This window comes from Lactuca sativa, chromosome 1 (assembly GCF_002870075.4).
Source record: "Lactuca sativa cultivar Salinas chromosome 1, Lsat_Salinas_v11, whole genome shotgun sequence".
NCBI classification, from domain to species: Eukaryota; Viridiplantae; Streptophyta; class Magnoliopsida; order Asterales; family Asteraceae; genus Lactuca; species Lactuca sativa.
The window spans coordinates 73756213-73773570 of record NC_056623.2 but is presented as its reverse complement, the minus strand read 5'-3'; the positions used below and the strand labels follow the sequence as shown (position 1 = coordinate 73773570).

Genomic DNA, 17358 nt, shown 5'->3' with positions numbered 1-17358 from the left:
CACAATATTGTCCGCTTTGGGCCACTCGACACGAGGACTTCCCAGGGGGTCACCCATCCTGGTACTATTCCCGCCCGAGCACGCTTAACTGCAAAGTTCTTATGGGATCTGCTGCCCTCACGACTTTAAAATGCGTTGTGACAAGGAAGGTATCCACACCCCTTATAAGGAGATGTTTTGTTCTCCTTCCAAGTCGATGTAGTGAAAGTGGGTTAGATCTGATCCCACATCGACTGGGAAGGAGAACTAAGCATTCCTTATAAGGGGTGTGGATACCTTCCATAACACAACGCGTTTTAAATCCGTGAGGGCAGCAGATCCCATAAGAACTCTGCAGTTAAGCGTGCTCGGGCGGGAGTAGTACCAGGATGGGTGACCCCCTGGGAAGTCCTCGTGCCGAGTGGCCCAAAGCGGACAATATTGTGATACGTGCCAGAGGGGGATGTTACACCACCCGGTATACAGATCGGGCCCCGCCCAACATATATATAAATGTATAATCATATAAACATACAAACACATGCAAAAATCACAAAGATAATAGCATACCGTACAATCATTGAGCCCCGCCCACTCAGTATAATGGACCCCACCCGAACTCGCATAACAGGCCCCACCCACATACAAATCATATACACATAACCAGATACTAGCATACATAATAACCATTGGTCCCCGCCCCATAAGCATACAAGCACATACACATATAAGAGTCACACAGACATCTAGTATCCTAGCATAACAGATCATGGGTCGGCATTGGTGCCTTCGGCCCACTTAACATAGTAAGGAAGCTCACCTCACACTGCCGAATCTTATAGGAAAAAAATCTATGGCTGATGGCCTGCTAAAATCCCCGCGCTATCTGACACAAAATAATCATCCAATCAGTAATTGGATCCTGACCTACACTGAGAGTCCAAACTAGGGTAAAAGACCTTTTCACCCTGTCCATAACTCGACCCAATCCAAATGACCAAATGCCCAAAATCCATAACAACCACTCAAAGCCCAATATGGAAATTTTCCAAATTGGGCCCAAATCCCTTTCATGGGCCTACAAACAAGGAGTACAATCAAATTCCAATAGCCTAACAAGAGATTCCTGATGGCCCAACATGACCCTAATCATCTAAGCCCAAAATATGGCCCTAACCGGAGATCCAAGATTCTGAGGCCCATCTTGCTGAGTACGCGGGGCGTACTCGCCTTAGGGCTTGTATGCTAAGCGTACCTACTTGTACGCCCAACGTACTCCCTCATTCCGTCAACTTTCATTTCTCTCTCTTAATCCATTATGACTTTACTCCAAAACTTAGATCTGACATCCTTGAGATGGTTTACCATGTAAAGTTACCAACTTTATGTATATGCATGACTTAATAAAGCTCTTAAAGCTCAAAAGGACTTAATATATGACTTAATGCATTCATGAGACGATAAGCCCCATAAAGTTCGCACCTGTAAGCGTAATGAATCCTCCATACATCTAGATCTATAAGACTTAGCTTCTAAAACGGCCTTAACCCATCAAGACCAACCAAAAGGGACAAAGAAGCATAAAACCATAATATGAAGATATCTAAGTAAGGAGAAGACAAGATATGAACGTGATACCTCAAAACACTTGCAAAATGAGTGATGATTCTGAATCTTTAAGCTTCACACTAAGAATGCACCTTCAATATTCTTCAATCTCTTAAAAATTAGAAAAATAAGCACCAAATTCCCCTCAAGAGCTCAAAGGCACAAAAATGGAGGCTAAGGGTCTAAATTTAAGGTTTAGGAGGTATGGAGGTTGGTAAAGAGGCCAACCCTAGGGACTTAATGTGCTTAAATAGGGTGCTACATCTCAAAACTAGGGTTTCATTAAACCCTCATATGCCCAGCGTAATTCCCTTACGCCCTACGTATGAGGCCTCGGTCTCGCGATCAATCTGTTGACCTCGATCTCGCGATCAATCCTTGCTTACACCCTATGTACGCCCCGTGTACTAGGGTTATCCTTAAACCGTATAATCCTCCGAAGGCCATAACTTCTTCATTATAAATCCGAATTCGGCGATCCTTATATCCATGAAAAGGAAACGAGAAGCTCTACATTTTAAACTCATACTTGCCTTAAAATTTCTCAAAAAAAAAAAATCCAATTTCCATAAAATCCCGAGCTGACACTTTACCAAAATACCCACTGGCTCCAAAACACAAACTGAACACCCGGATAATCTAAATTACGTCACCCACATCCAAATGGGTCCAGATCTCATTTTCTCAAAGGTTCCAATCCTGATAATACCCAATCTTTGGTCACCACCCCAAAATTGGAAACGATTCAGGACATGGTGTTATAACTCTCGCCCACTTAAATTAGATTTCGCCCTCGAAATCATTCCTTACCAATATAGGCATGCCAGACATCCTGAGCAACACGACCGAAACCCCGAGCATACCACAGTCTTCCAAAAGGCGACCAAAACCAACCCTAATCCAACAGAAGGAACACAAAAGAAAGTGACAATATAGGTCATCTTTGCCATTAACTTTCATGATAATCCTAAGACCTTTACTGAAGCCATGACGTCTAGAGATGCTACTTTGTGGAAGGAAGCCATAAATGATGAAATGGACTCAAATATGGGTAATAGAACTTTGGAGTTAGCTGATCTACCCAAGGGGAGGAGACCCATAGGATCTACATGGATATTCAATAGAAAATATCATCCAGATGCATCCATATTAGCCTATAAACTTTGAAAGGATTGTATATTCATAATATGGATGTGAAGACAACCTTTTTGATAGGTTATCTCAAGGAGGAGATTTACTTAGAGCAACATGAAGGTTTTGTGATACCCGAACATGAAAAAAGTTTGTAGACTTGTTAAATTCTTGTGCGGGTTGAAGCAAGCTCCTAAAAAGTGGCATGAGAGATTTGACACCATAGTGACTACTTTTGGATTTCAGCACAACAGTGTTGATATGTATATTTATTCCAAATACACATCGGATTACATATTAGTTATATATATTTATGTTGATAATATGTTAAACATTAGAACTCACCTAGAAGGTTTTCTTGAGACAAAAAAATACATATCCTAAAACTTTAAGATGAAAGTGTTGGATTAATGTCTAAGTCCATAACTATAATTGGTAAGACTTGACCCGACTCGGCATGGTCCATTTGGGTTGCATGGCATCATGCATTTGGATAGACTATAATGAAAGAAATAACACTTAAGGTTCCTTAATATATTATAAGTTCTAATATATTAATAAGATTATTTAATTAGTATTGATCAATAATTAATCTAGGATTAATTAAGTGATCAAAAGAAGACTAATTAAATATATGGGTTGATTGTGTAAATCATCCATACTTGTAAAGTGGGCTAATGCTCCATGGATTATCAAGTTGGGCTAAAACCCATAGGATGCTCCATGGTGTATTTGAACCCATGGATCCAAGGAAATGGAAAGCCATGACAATTAGGGTTTACCCTAATTGTGACACTATATAAAGATCATATTGTTGGGAAAAACCAGCCACTAGAGAATATGTGAAAGGGCTAGCCGATTTTCATGAAGTGGGGTTTTCTCTCAAGTCATTCCAAGTGTATTTGGTGTTGTGTGAACCATTTGAGGTGTCACACTTGGGGCACTAGGCACTCAAGCTTCATGGATACATTCTACATCAAAGAGGTATGTAATTCTAACTTGATATATTCATATGAATCATGTTATTATGCTAGTTAGGGTGAATAACTTGGAAAGTTCATATTTGCATGTATAATAGAGAAAACATAGATCCAAGGTATTTAGGGTTGCATGTACACTTAGGAGTGTTAGAATTCTCAAAACCCAACAGTGGTATCAGAGCCTAGGCTTGTTTTCTTGTTACACTTGCAAAATTGGTTGAAAAATCGAGTTTTTATGTTGTCTGCTCAGCAGACTCGCTGAGTCCATGGAGGGACTCGACGAGTCCAAGGCAAAATACATCCAACTCGCCGAGTTGGTTCGTGCACTCGACGAGTTGGACCCCCAGACAACATATATTCGACCTTTTTGGCTAGAATTGGACTAGGAACATTACCCTAAGATGTTTTTGGACTTATAAACTTGTTTTTGATGTGGTAATGTTCATGCTAATCCAATTTCAAAGATAATTGTCAATAGATTCATGTTTTGTATTAGTTTAAGGTTTAGACTAATTACATGAAAAAGTTTGATTTGAATTATCTTGTTTTTATGAGTTGCTTAGATTAATAGAAAGTTATGTGAAATTGTTGTTTTCAGTCCAAATTAATCTAAGAGTTGATTCCAAAATGTGTTTTTGTAACTTGTCCTCAAGTTATATGAAAAGTCACATTTAAGTTTCATAAAACTCATAAAGTTTTCCATAAGTTATGAATAAGGAAGGGTCACATTCTCTTAATGGTTTAAAGTCTTCCATAACTTGTCCTCATGTTATGGAACTTGAAGAGTTTTTTAATTAAAACTACTTTAAACTCATAAGTTATGGAATTAATTAGTTTTGAATAGTTTCAAAACTTGCCATCAAGTTTTGGAATTTGAAAAGTTTTCTCTTATGAATACTTTAATTCCAAGTAAGCCCTTAGAATTTTAAAAGTTAAAATTCAACCCTTGTACTTTATAATATTATAAGTTAATAATAATAATAATAATATATATATATATATATATATATATATATATATATATATATATATATATATATATATGTATATATGTATAAGAGCAAGTCAGTCTTACCGTTAGTAGGCCTTATTCACGAAGCCGGTCTATAAAGGGACTATAAGGTTACTGTCTATAAAATGGCAGTTTAATGAGTGTCCACTCTCACCCATCGTTTCCTTGACCGGTGGAGGGTCGTTAGCCGAACGGGTAGGACAAGGACTAGCATTCTCCCTTCATTAAAAGTATTAATGATAAATACTAAGTAACTAAACCTTTTATAAATACCCAATCTTAGTTACTCAGGAAAATGTGAATAAGGTGGTAATCCATGAAATTACACTTTGCACTTTGTTTAAGTCGGTTAGTGGAGCGTGTGTGGTTAACCGGTACACTAACCTGGACTTAACAAGGTAGGCAAAGGGTAACTTAATGTTTATCATAGTATCGGTGGAGCGTGTGTGGTTAACCGACACATCGATTAAGGGGTAAATATTAAGGGTACCAAGTATATTTGCATGGTTACTTCACACCTTGTTTTGTGATCCTCGGCATCCCAGTCACAAAACCTGAAGGGCACACTCAAGATTGAAACATGCCATTGAAAAGTTCAATGAATCTCAAAGATCTAGGAGTTTCAAAACCAATTAAAACCTAATAATATATTTTGTTTATCTTGGTGGAAATTGGTGAATCGTCATTCACCTACCTTCAAATATTTTATAGCTTGGATTACGGCATCCCTCTTCCAAGTTATAAAAGTATTATGCTGGGTCCTAGCCTTAATATTTCATATTGGGTGTTATATTAAGGACTTTAAATCAACTATCTTGAATATCACCCAAAAAGATGTCTGGTTTAGACATTTATGATCTTCCCAAATCTCTTGAAACAAGCTTTCCTAAATGAAGATGATGTCCCATGGAAATCATACTTCTTTCACCTCCTCCAATTATTCTCCCTAACCCACAAGTTCTTGAAAATTTTAAGGTCACTCAAGCCCTATTGGCAAGCAAAGGTCAATTTGTGATCACATCTTGGAGATGTAGTCACATATTAACAAGCCGGGAGAGTTGGGTGTCAAAGTCTTGAGAAAGTTGGTGGCTCAACTACATTCTAAGTCACATAGTGAGTTCCTTTGGGACTCCTATGAAACAGACTATGACAAGACCCTTAATGATCTTATCTATTTGCTTGGTGCTACTGAATCAACAATTATTTGGAAGGCTAGTAAAGCAAATTTGATTAAGAAGATCAAATTCCCAAAAATTTATGGACATTGACAATGGTGACACTGGAAATCAAGAAAAAACATTCTCTTCCCAATAGAAAGGAATTGGCCATAGTCAACTCGGTTGACCAAATGGTAAAGAGAAAGGCTAAGTCTGTGATAGTCTCATGTACCATTACCAAAGCGTCCATATGCTAAATTGCCAAAGGTTGCAAAGCTGCGAAATTTACCTAAGGATGCTAAAGTCAATAAGTTTGACTCTACTTCAGGTAAAGTCCATTGTGTAACTCTATTAAGCTCGTATTTGGAGATTCTTATTACATAATGTGACTAAGTCACATGGTGACGTTATAAGAATCAAAGAAAAGAGAGAAAGCTTAAAGGAAGTATATGCTGATTCTAATCGTGAAGATGGATTTCGATCGCATGGTTCGGTGATCAGAATCTTGAGTTGTTACTTAGGAGTTATGTAATATTGCTTAGGAATAGATAACAAGAAGTTTTTCATAGGCTTTTGCATTGTAAGGATAAGTTTTCTGCAAAGTTTTAAAATAAAAGGAAAATATTTGATTTTATTTATTTAAAATATCCTTACAATGGCACTTGTGAAAATTTTTGTTGCTTATAAGATTCCATTAAGAGTAAGAGTGGAAATATGAATTTGATTCTTTCATTTGTGGTAGTGTCTAAATTTACCAAATAAGGAAAGATTCTCATCACCCAAGTTTCAATTGGACCGAAACTTGGAATCAAGCAAGTTGTATAGTATATGAATGAGAACTTTCAAGCATTGGAAAATTAAGATTAATTACTTGTTCACATGGATGTGTGAGTCAAGTAAAGGACTAAGGGATCGAGTACACATTCTTGTGCACTGATTAAGTCCACCACAAAAGATCAATAAGACTATTCGTCATAATTTACTATTGCTCAGTAAATATGGTTATACTTACAAGCTTAAGTGTAATTATGAGACATTGGAAAAGGTTCCAATGTATAGCAGAGAGAATAAGAAGAATCAATTTAGGCAGAAAGATAAAACTTTCTACAATCTAAAAGATGGGAGAGTACTTTAGTATCATGTTATATAATCATCTTAATGATTAAAGGACCTTATCACAATTCATCCCTAAGTGTATTATGATAACTAAGAAGAGGAGCTATGAATTGTTGAAATGGTTAAATCAAGAAGATGAGTCATATTTCATTCCAAAACAATTCTTAGAGTCATACTCCAAGATTGTAACTTGAGTTACATGTCTTTAAGAAGGTTTAAAAACACTTGTCAAATGTAAGAGTAAAAGTTTTCTACTCTTGTACATTTGAAATTGGTAAGTTGTGATGTTTTGGATAAAACAAAGACCAACTAAGGCCAATTGTGTGAAGTGTTTGTCTTGATTAGAAGCCACACTATCTCTTGAATATCTGACAAGAAAGTCTTATATGTCAAGAGGACAGTGGGAGTCTTAGAGGTCTTGAAAGTCTCAAGAACTAATCAAGAATAAAACCTGAAGTTCTTCACTAGCACACGACTTGAGGTTTATAACCTATCGTGTTGGCATATTCTGTGCCCATTCCAGTTAAAGTTTGCTTTGCATATGAGTTCTTAGAGTTCTTAATTGGTTGCACAATAGCTTGGAAGCAATGGCACCCTTGAGCTGCCAGATGGCAAGAAATTAAGATTGAGTTCAGTCCATATGAGTTTGGATTTGTCATTATCCTTGTCGTGTGACTATGGTTTTGACAATTCACATGGATAAGAACACATACACCATTAAATCTAAGTGTCATAATGTTTCTCTCCGATTCATGAAAATGATGGTGAGGAAAAACTTTCACTAAGTAGATTTTAGCTAGGTAGCAAGTGTGTTATTTGTATTCTCAAAGTCGTTAGTGGAGCATGTGTGGTTAATCGACACACTAACATGGACTTGTGAGAAGTGGCAAAGGTCTAAACAATCGAGACTATGATTGCGGCATCCCTTTTCATAGTTCTTAAAAATTGTTTAGACACACCTGTGAGCTATCTAAGATAAGGTGTATGATATTGATAAAGTTTTATCAAATCAATCTAGTATCAGAAATCCGAACTTTGGTAAGAAAGTCAATAAAGTGTTGATTTCTAGAAGTCCAGTTGATTTCTGAGTACATGTCAAAGTTAGTAGGAGTATAAGTGTTATGCTAATAATCATCATGTTAGTGGGAGTATGATAATAATGATAAAGGTTGCAAGTTAGCAATGTTAATTATAGAAAACAAAAGGTTTCAATTGGAAAAAGAAGAAGTTGTTTTCCTATAATTAAGGGAGGGGAAATTATACTTCATCTCAAATCTAAAAGCTTAGATTGAGGTTTTAATCGTATTTAGTCAAGGATATATATATATATATATATATATATATATATATATATATATATATATATATATATATATATATATATATATGAATTTCATGTTGAAATGGCTCAACATAAGGAACTTCTATATATGGGTCCATTATTTGCATTCTAAAATTCGATTATGATTACGACATCCATTTTCATAATCTAAATTATGAGAACTTGACAAATTGAAATGGAAATATTATAGCAAAAGACTGGTTTAGTCTTTATGTGAGACATCATGAATCGTGTCCCATATGCTTTGGATATAGGATCGATTACATGTGCTATATTCATCCTTTCTAAAATTTTCCAAATGCCTAGGGCATTAAGAAAGGAAAAGGTCTAGAATTGGATATGACTAAAAGGTTTAAGCAATTGTTGAGGACAATCTAAGGTTTACCAAAGATTGGTTGCTCAGGGACAGTTGGAAGTATAGTGTTAATTATGGAAGGACCATATTGACATAATCTGTAAGGAGGTAACTCTTGTTCAGAAGTCATAGTCAATATGGAATATGGAAATGTTTCAAAGTTAGAAATTATTCAATTTGTATAAGATTAGGAAAACTTAATGCAAGAAGGATGTTTCCAAGGAGTTGATCTCCTTTGGAATGCTCTGTAATGTTTGTTGTCAAGTCCTTGTGACCTTGTGCATAATCATTACAAGAGGATCAATGCATATAAGTTTAGAATCTAACTGATTTCAGTAAATGACATGAATTTGGAATTCTTGCATTTGCAATAAGGATTTGGGACTATGAAATGAGAATCATTGGAGTTATGTTCAATTGGTCTATTTCGCAAAGTAAAGATCATAGACAAACATAGTATGCATACTTGGTGTATGACATGACTAGTGTGTAGAAAACATAGTGTACATGCTTGGAGCATGGGACAACTATTGTTTTAATTCAAGAATAAAGTTGATAGATGAAACAGTATACAATGAATAATGTGTAATCATATGGTGATAAATAAAAGGTGTTTTATTTATATTCATAAGTTCTGAGACCATATTGGATTCGATTATTATTGTGTTTCACTTTGCATGTTTTGACTTCCAGAATAACTATGTCATTGTTCTGAATGACTAAGTTATTCAAACCATCCACAGTCGGTCATATGTTGGAAGTAGATATGAATCAAGACTGTCATGGGTTGGGCTTGTAGAGGTCTAAGATGTTGGACAAGGTGGTGCTACAACACTCATGAGTGCTCATAAGTTCTGAGTATTGGATTCAACCCACGCTCATTGGAATCACTTCATGGATTTTACCACGAGTGATCATGAGACGATAATATCTTATATTCTTCAAACCTAGAGATATGATTTATTACTATGATTTGGTTATACATTGATTGCACGAAAACGCATTGGTAACTCGATGTTATAAAACGTGCCTTTGTGTATGATTCAACAAGTAGTAGAACAAGCCATATGAGTCAAAGTTTATCCATTTCTTTTTACCTTCGGGATAAAAGCGATATCTGTAGGCCCCTCGATGATTTGGTGATGACAAATGTAAGTGCTCGGCCGGGCCTGGACTGATTTGTTCAATTAGTTAGTCATCATAAATCGAAAATCGGGAAACAACAAATGGACAGAGAGAATGATTATAATCCATGTCTCAGTCCATATGATATCTAAAATGGAGGAATATATGATCCCTTATCTAATGGACAAGTCATTGAAAAAGGTCATAGATCATCGATGAGGTCAGAGTTCGACAGAAGCTTTTGAGAGCTAAGATTTCCAGTCGGTTCTTGAAGTCATACTTGCAATATTAGTTTTAGACTTATCCAAATGGGAGACTGTTGGATTAATGTCTAAGTCCATAACTATAATTGGTAAGACTTGACCCGACCCGTCATGGTCCATTTGGGTTGCATGGCATCATGCATTTAGATAGACTATAATGAGAGAAATAACACTTAAGGTTTGTTAATATATTATAAGTTCTAATATATTAATAAGATTATTTAATTAGTATTGATCAAGAATTAATCTAGGGTTAATTAAGTGATCAAAAGAAGACTAATTAAATATATGGGTTAATTGTGTAAATTATCCATACTTGTATAGTGGGCTAATGCTCTATGGATTATCAAGTTGGGCTAAAACCCATAGGATGCTCCATGGTGTATTTTAACCCATGGATCCAAGGAAATGGAAAGCCATGACAATTAGGGTTTACCCTAATTGTGACACTATATAAAAATCATATTGTTGGAAAAAATCGGCCACTAGAGAATATGTGAAAGGGCTAGTCGATTTTCATGAAGTGGGGTTTTCTCTCAAGTCATTCCAAGTGTATTTGGTGTTGTGTGAACCATTTGAGGTGTCACACTTGGGGCACTAGGCACTCAAGCTTCATGGAGACATTCTACATCAAAGAGGTATGTAATTCTAACTTGATATATTCATATGAATCATGTTATTATGCTAGTTAGGATGAATACCTTGGAAAGTTCATATTTGCATGTATAATAAAGAAAACATAGATCCAAGGTATTTAGGGTTGCATATACACTTAGGAGTGTTAGAATGCTCGAAACCCAACAGAAAGATCTAGGAGAAGGTGATATAATTCTTGGTATCAAGGCGAAAAGGACAAGTAATCTGATTTCTCTGAGTCAATATCATTATAGAGAGAAAATTCTAACAAAGTTTCAACATTTGGATATTAAGGAATTCAAAACTCCTTTTGATTTAAGTGTGAAAAAATTGTGAATTCTGGACGAGCAGTGGCTCAACTAGAATATGCAAGTGAAATTTGGAGCATGATGTATGCTACACATTGCACTCGACCTAACATTGCATTCGCTGTAAGAAAACTTAGTCTGTATACTGTCAATCCAGGGACAGAGCATTGGAAGGTAGTTGGTAGAGTACTAGGATACCTAAAAAGGACAAGTACTTTTGAGTTGACATATTCGTCATCAAATGGATATATCACACTAGTGACTCGAAATCCACAAGTGGTTGGATTTATACTCTAGCTGGCATTGCTATATCTTAGGCGAGCAAGAAACAGACATGCATAACTCATTCAACGGTGGAAGAAGAGCTAAGTGCATTAGCAGCATCGGGCAAAGATGCAGAGTGGATTCGAGATCTTCTTATGGATATCTGTCTGTGGGATATTCCAATGCCTTCAATACCTATGTACTATGATAGTGAGGCCACACTGTCTAAAGTATATAATTCATTATATAATGAGTAGTCGAGACATGTAGGTCTGCGACACAGTTTTATGAGAAGTGGTACCATCAAAGTTGTCTATGTCAAGACAAGTAAGAACTTCGTAGATCCGTTTACCAAACCTCTGAAAAGAGATTTGGTTGCATCTACCACGAGATTCATGGGTCTAAAACCACAATATAATCTCTTAGTCATGGAAACCCAACTTGGAATTAGTGCTTATAATTCTCAAGTTTAAAGGGTAAAAACAAAGTCACTAACTATAGAAGGTACTATAATTAATGATAGATCCTTGTGATGTAGGATAGTATGTCGTTGCCGAGAACGAGGTTGAGTTACGACTCCTAACATAGTTTCGGAGACACCTAAGCAATGAAGATGTTGTAAAACTTTGCCTATCTGATTTAGAGGTGGTCCTGCCTCAAGTGAAGATTAATGGTTTATCTTCTAAAGGGTCATGAAAAGGATTTATAGTGCATGGCTTAAACCTAGGGTTTAATCTTTATGATGTGTGGGGGTAAACCGGAGAGGTCACAAGGTGTAACGCCCATAGATCCGGGCTAGTCAATTTAGAGGCAATTGGGGTCGAAAACAACTTTTCAACAAAAGATTATTAAGAATAAATAATCTCAACCAAGTTTTAGTATATGTTACAAGGTTTCCGTACATATAAAGAGCGTCGAAATCTGAGTTATTAGGAAGAAGTTATGACCCGTTGAAGTTTCGCGACGGAACCGACACGATACCGGGAGGCGTAAATAGTGAATTTATGATAGAGCGAGATATAGACTTAGCGATCTAAACGATAGTATATGTTAAACCGATAGTGTGCATAAAAAGAACATCCAAATCTGACTTCGTATGAGGAAGTTATGATTTTTCTAAGATTTAGCATAGCAGTGCACAACCCGAAATCTGAATTTTAGATCGGTCGATTTTTAGCCAAAATAATCTAAATGATAAGTGAAGATATCATTAATAGGAGTTAAACGATAAAAAGACAGTCGAAAACGGAGCTCAAATGCGAAAGATATGGACGAAGCTTAGTCCCTACTCTTCGAGCATTGCGAATTCGATATAGTTTTGTAATTCTGAGATAGAGTGAGAATTAGTCGACGGGATCTAAATGAAAGTTTTAGTAATCGTAAATACCAACGTGTGGATATAAAGAACGTCGATAATAGAGCTCGTATGCGAAAGTTATGGATGAAGCTTAGTCTCTACTTTTCGAGCGCGGCGAATTCGATACAGTTTTGTAAATCCGAGATAGAATGAGAATTAGCTAACGAGGTCTAAATGAGAGTTGAAGATCTTATTAATAGGAACTCAACGGTAAAAAGACAGACAAAAACGGAGCTCGTATGCAAAAGTTACGGACGAAGCTTGGAGACTACTTTACTATACAATTCCTATAAATAAGAGATGAACTCTTCATAATTTCCTCACACCTTCGTACCTTTCTTTCTCTCTCTAACTTCTCTCTAATCTCCCTAAACCCCTCCCAAGTCTAGGGAACCTCCCTATCACAAGAAGAAAGCCCCGGAGCGCCCGACGGCTCCGAGAAGAAAAGCTTTCGGCTCGGAAACGCTGCTCCAGCGAAGCCCGGTTTTTAATAAAAACCCGCTGTAAGTGAGTTACGCCTATACTATATTTTATATAGCTTTTATTTAATTATAGTAACATTATTAGGACCTTAAAATAATTATTTGGGCTATTATTATGAGTTATATTGAGTGTTATTTAACGCTTATATAATAGTAATAATAGCTAGACTATTAATTAGTTGCGATTAACGTTAAAACTAAACTCTAGTGGTATCAATACTAGGTTTTGGTCAAGAAAAAAAAATTGTTTTGAGATAACGTAGTGTTGTTCAAGTACCGAGTCACCACCTAATCAAGTGAGTGCATAGTTACTTTCAGCTTACACATAGATATGAAGTATTTTATATAAATTACGTGTTATGTGTGCATATTATCTGAATACTTGCTATCTATGCTGGATGAACGTTTTATACATGTTTTCAATGATTTAAACTGTATATGTATTTTATATATACAAAATGTGTTGGGTAAAACATGGGTAGATGTAATAGTTGCTGTGTGACAAAATAAAATAATGAGAGGCCTCGTTATAGATGTTATTGATGATCCAGTCATTTAGCGGAGTATAGATGACGACCACAGACTATTCTAGACAGTCCAGTGGAACACTAGCAGACTCGCAACCTGTAGGTGTTTATTTGAACTGTGTATTTATTTGAACTGTGTGCTCACCAGATGTACTCCATCCCCCACATGGTTGCCTTAAGGCCATTTATTGTTGAGGAATCCCCTTAGTAGTAGTGTCCATCCCGATGGTAATCCTTAGACTAGGCCCCTTGTGTTAGATGTTTTAGGGACGTAAAGTGAGGATAACGAGAACGGGTAATCGGGTTTGTTTGGTTTGATAAAGCTAATAACTTATTTATTGTGGGTTGAAAACCCTATGTGCTCACCAGGCTCCCAAGCCTGACCCACTCAGTTTCTTGTATTACAGGTAGTGGCGCATGAGCATAGATGTGATGTCTTGGGATGAGAGATTAATGGATTTTAGGCCTGTAAATACGGAATAATGTAGTAAGGCCTATGCTGTATTGTTTATGCTTATGATCTGTATCGAACATGACATCCCGAGTCTTTTTAAATGAAATACATTTCTACGGAAATGCTTTTGATAAATCTTTATCATATTATGTTTTAGGACAAATTCTGCAACACTTTTATTTAAAATATTACTCTGATTTTTAAACAAAGCATAAACAAAATCGGTCTTTTCTGGCCGTGAAAATGGGGATGTCACACAAGGTTCATGGTTTAAACCTATAAGGATACTAATGAATTGGTCTCTTCTTGTTTGTTCTCATTAAAGTAGGGTTTAATCTTTATGACACCCAAGTGGCATCATGTGTCTGAGTGAAAGGAAACTTTCCAACTTGGTGGGGGATTATTGGAAATTATAAAGGTAATCTTGCAAGTTGGCAAGTTTCCTCTTTCCCACATTGGTGGGGGAAGAAACATTTAATAGGTTGATAAGGTTATTCCCTTGATAGGTATTCAAAGTCTTTAGTGGATCAAAGAAATGGGCTAAGCCCACACACGCGCGCCTAGCCTAGCCTAGCACTAGCCGGCGCCACAAGTGCACGAAATGGCACAATTCAGGAGCACTGGGCACTTTGCATGACACATCGGTCACTAGGAGCTGAGGAACTTTTATTTTTGACGAGTTCGGGTGAAGTCGGTTTGATCGATCTGGTCAAATGGTTGACCAACGTTGAATTTGTGGATAAAGCAACATAATATTCTAGAAGCTTAGAAAACGGCTTGCTTGGAGAGCAAGTCGTCGCCCTAGGGTTTCTAGGGGCCAGCCCATGAGGGTCCCCTTTACTGCTTTATAGGGTTTCGACACCTATAAATACAACTCCCTAGGAGCCGTATTACACACATAGATTTTAAAGCTCTCTCCCTCTCTTGGCGATTTCTTCCAGCTTTTTGAGTATTCACTTTGCATTTTATCGTTTTCCATTACTGTTTGAAACTCGGTAAATCTACACTAAATCCTGGGGTTCTACTCTGTTGCTTACAGCCGATAGAAACAAATCAAAAACCATTAAGGACAAGAGTCTGATCTGTGCGGTTCAAAGATCAAGATCTGCCGTCAACATGTTGGTTTTATCTTTCTGTCTCGTGTTTACTTTCATTAAATAACAAGACACTCTCCTTCGACCTTTCTTATAATTAGATCCAATCGAGAATTATTGATCTGGTTTTTGGACGAAACTTGGTAATTATATTAATAATAATTGAATCTATTATTCGCAACTAATCGACATATAATTATCAATGTTATTTGTTGGTTTTCTTGCATGTATGTTGGTTTTGATTTATAACAATGAGGTTTTCATAATGTATTATTTTAAAAAATTACGCCTTTGGTTGAGTGCCTAATATTTATTCTTATTTTTGCATTGAGACACTTTAATTTATGCATCTTTTTGAGCTCGTGTTAAAGTTGGGGAAGGAATTGTTTAACTTTCCAAAACCTCAAAGTTTCATTTTTGAATTGTAAAATTGTTGCAACAAAAGAAGATTGTAAGTTATATATAGTTGGATACAAATTGTAAAAAACTCAACTACATACATAAAGAGACACGGATACCCAATTTTTTTTAATGACAGTGTGTTAGGGTTTATATAATTTGGTACGTTGACATAATTATGTGGAATTGCTTATCTTTTATGCTAAATTATTTATTTATTTATTTTGAAGTTATAGGTCACATATGATTTGGATATAGGATTCGGATACATGTGACCCAGTTTTGCAACCGGTTATATTTACCCATTTTAATCAGGTCTTATAACCTGGTAAAAGAATTTTTTTATTTTATACTAACAATGGAATTCACTTATTTTATTTAAAAGTTTAATATATTTGAAACTCGTAGTATCACTACCCAAAATTTGAGGTTGTGATTACTAACCAATAGCTTTAGATAAGAGTCTATCGATCATGCCACCATAAATGATAAACTTAAATAATGAAAGTGATACTATATGATTCATCAAAAATCTTACAATGAAAGTCTACTCAAGGAAAATCCAATTGAAATGAACACTTTTTTAAACTTAATACACACCATATTGGAAAAATGAATTGAAATCCCTTGAAGGCCTCTACTGTTCTACACCCTCTCGTTACCCTTCGAACTTCAAGCTACGACACCTCCTGAGATACATGGTAAGTTGAGTTCAATGAAGACAAGTTTATGGTTTTCCATCAGTTGAAAATACCGCATACGCAATAGTAAAATGAGCATCTAAAACGTGGTTATAATAATGGCTAGAGACAAAGTACCACTTTAGTCATGTACTATAACATGACTTTCATAACTAACATTTATTTCATAAATATCAATGTGAACTTATTATAGGAGAATACCATGCTTAAAATATGGAAAAACATTAATTACTTGACTCGACATGTAACATATCCAAGTGAAAATAAAAAAGGTTTTCTTGAAAAAATATAAAAGCATTATACTTTTTTTAGATGGCATGCAGAAAACATTTTTGATTTGGTTGAGACAACATACACACAACTAATTATCATCTTGAAATATTGATACAAAGTTGTAATGTTATTTAACAAATTATTTACCTTTGTTTCTCTTCTTGTTATGAAGTGGCCTTACCCATCTGTCCTTCCTTATGTGAAACGATCACTATACCTTGTATACAGAATGTTCCCGATAATAATACCAAAAACCAATCCACTTCCAAATCCATGGATATGATGATCCAATCAATTCTTTAAATTGGGAAGAGAGACTTAGACACATTGCTTGTTGGTGGAACTCGTGGCACCTTTAAATCTTGACCATCCTTGGATAGAGGTTGTCCAAACAATCCTAGATTCCTTATGTAGGAGCTGTTATCAAATGTATCAAATTCTTTTCCTTGTGGTATGCGCCCCACAAGATGGTTGAATGACACGTTGAAAATTTCAAGGAAGCTGAGTTGCAACAACTGTTGAGGAATTTCACATGATAGCTCGTTTTGGGAGAGATCCAAAGCTTCAAGATTCTTTAGGCTCCCCAAAGATTGAAGGACACGTCTCGTAAAATGATTGTTGGTGTTAGGGTGCAAAGTCACGCTCGAATGTATATGTGCTTTACCCTTATTCATGTGTAAATGAGTTGTCTTTCCTATAAATAGGAAGTGAGTGACACTCATATTTTAGAAGGATGATCATTTTGGAGTGTTAGTCTAGAGAGAGAAATTTGTACAAACCCAGTTGTATATCCTT

At 36.0% G+C, this 17358-nt stretch overlaps 1 pseudogene; it reads left to right on the top strand.

Moving 5' to 3' along the window:
• Nucleotides 1-287: 287 nt before the first annotated feature.
• On the top strand, nt 288-405 carry LOC128131210 (5S ribosomal RNA; annotated as a pseudogene).
• Nucleotides 406-17358: the final 16953 nt, after the last annotated feature.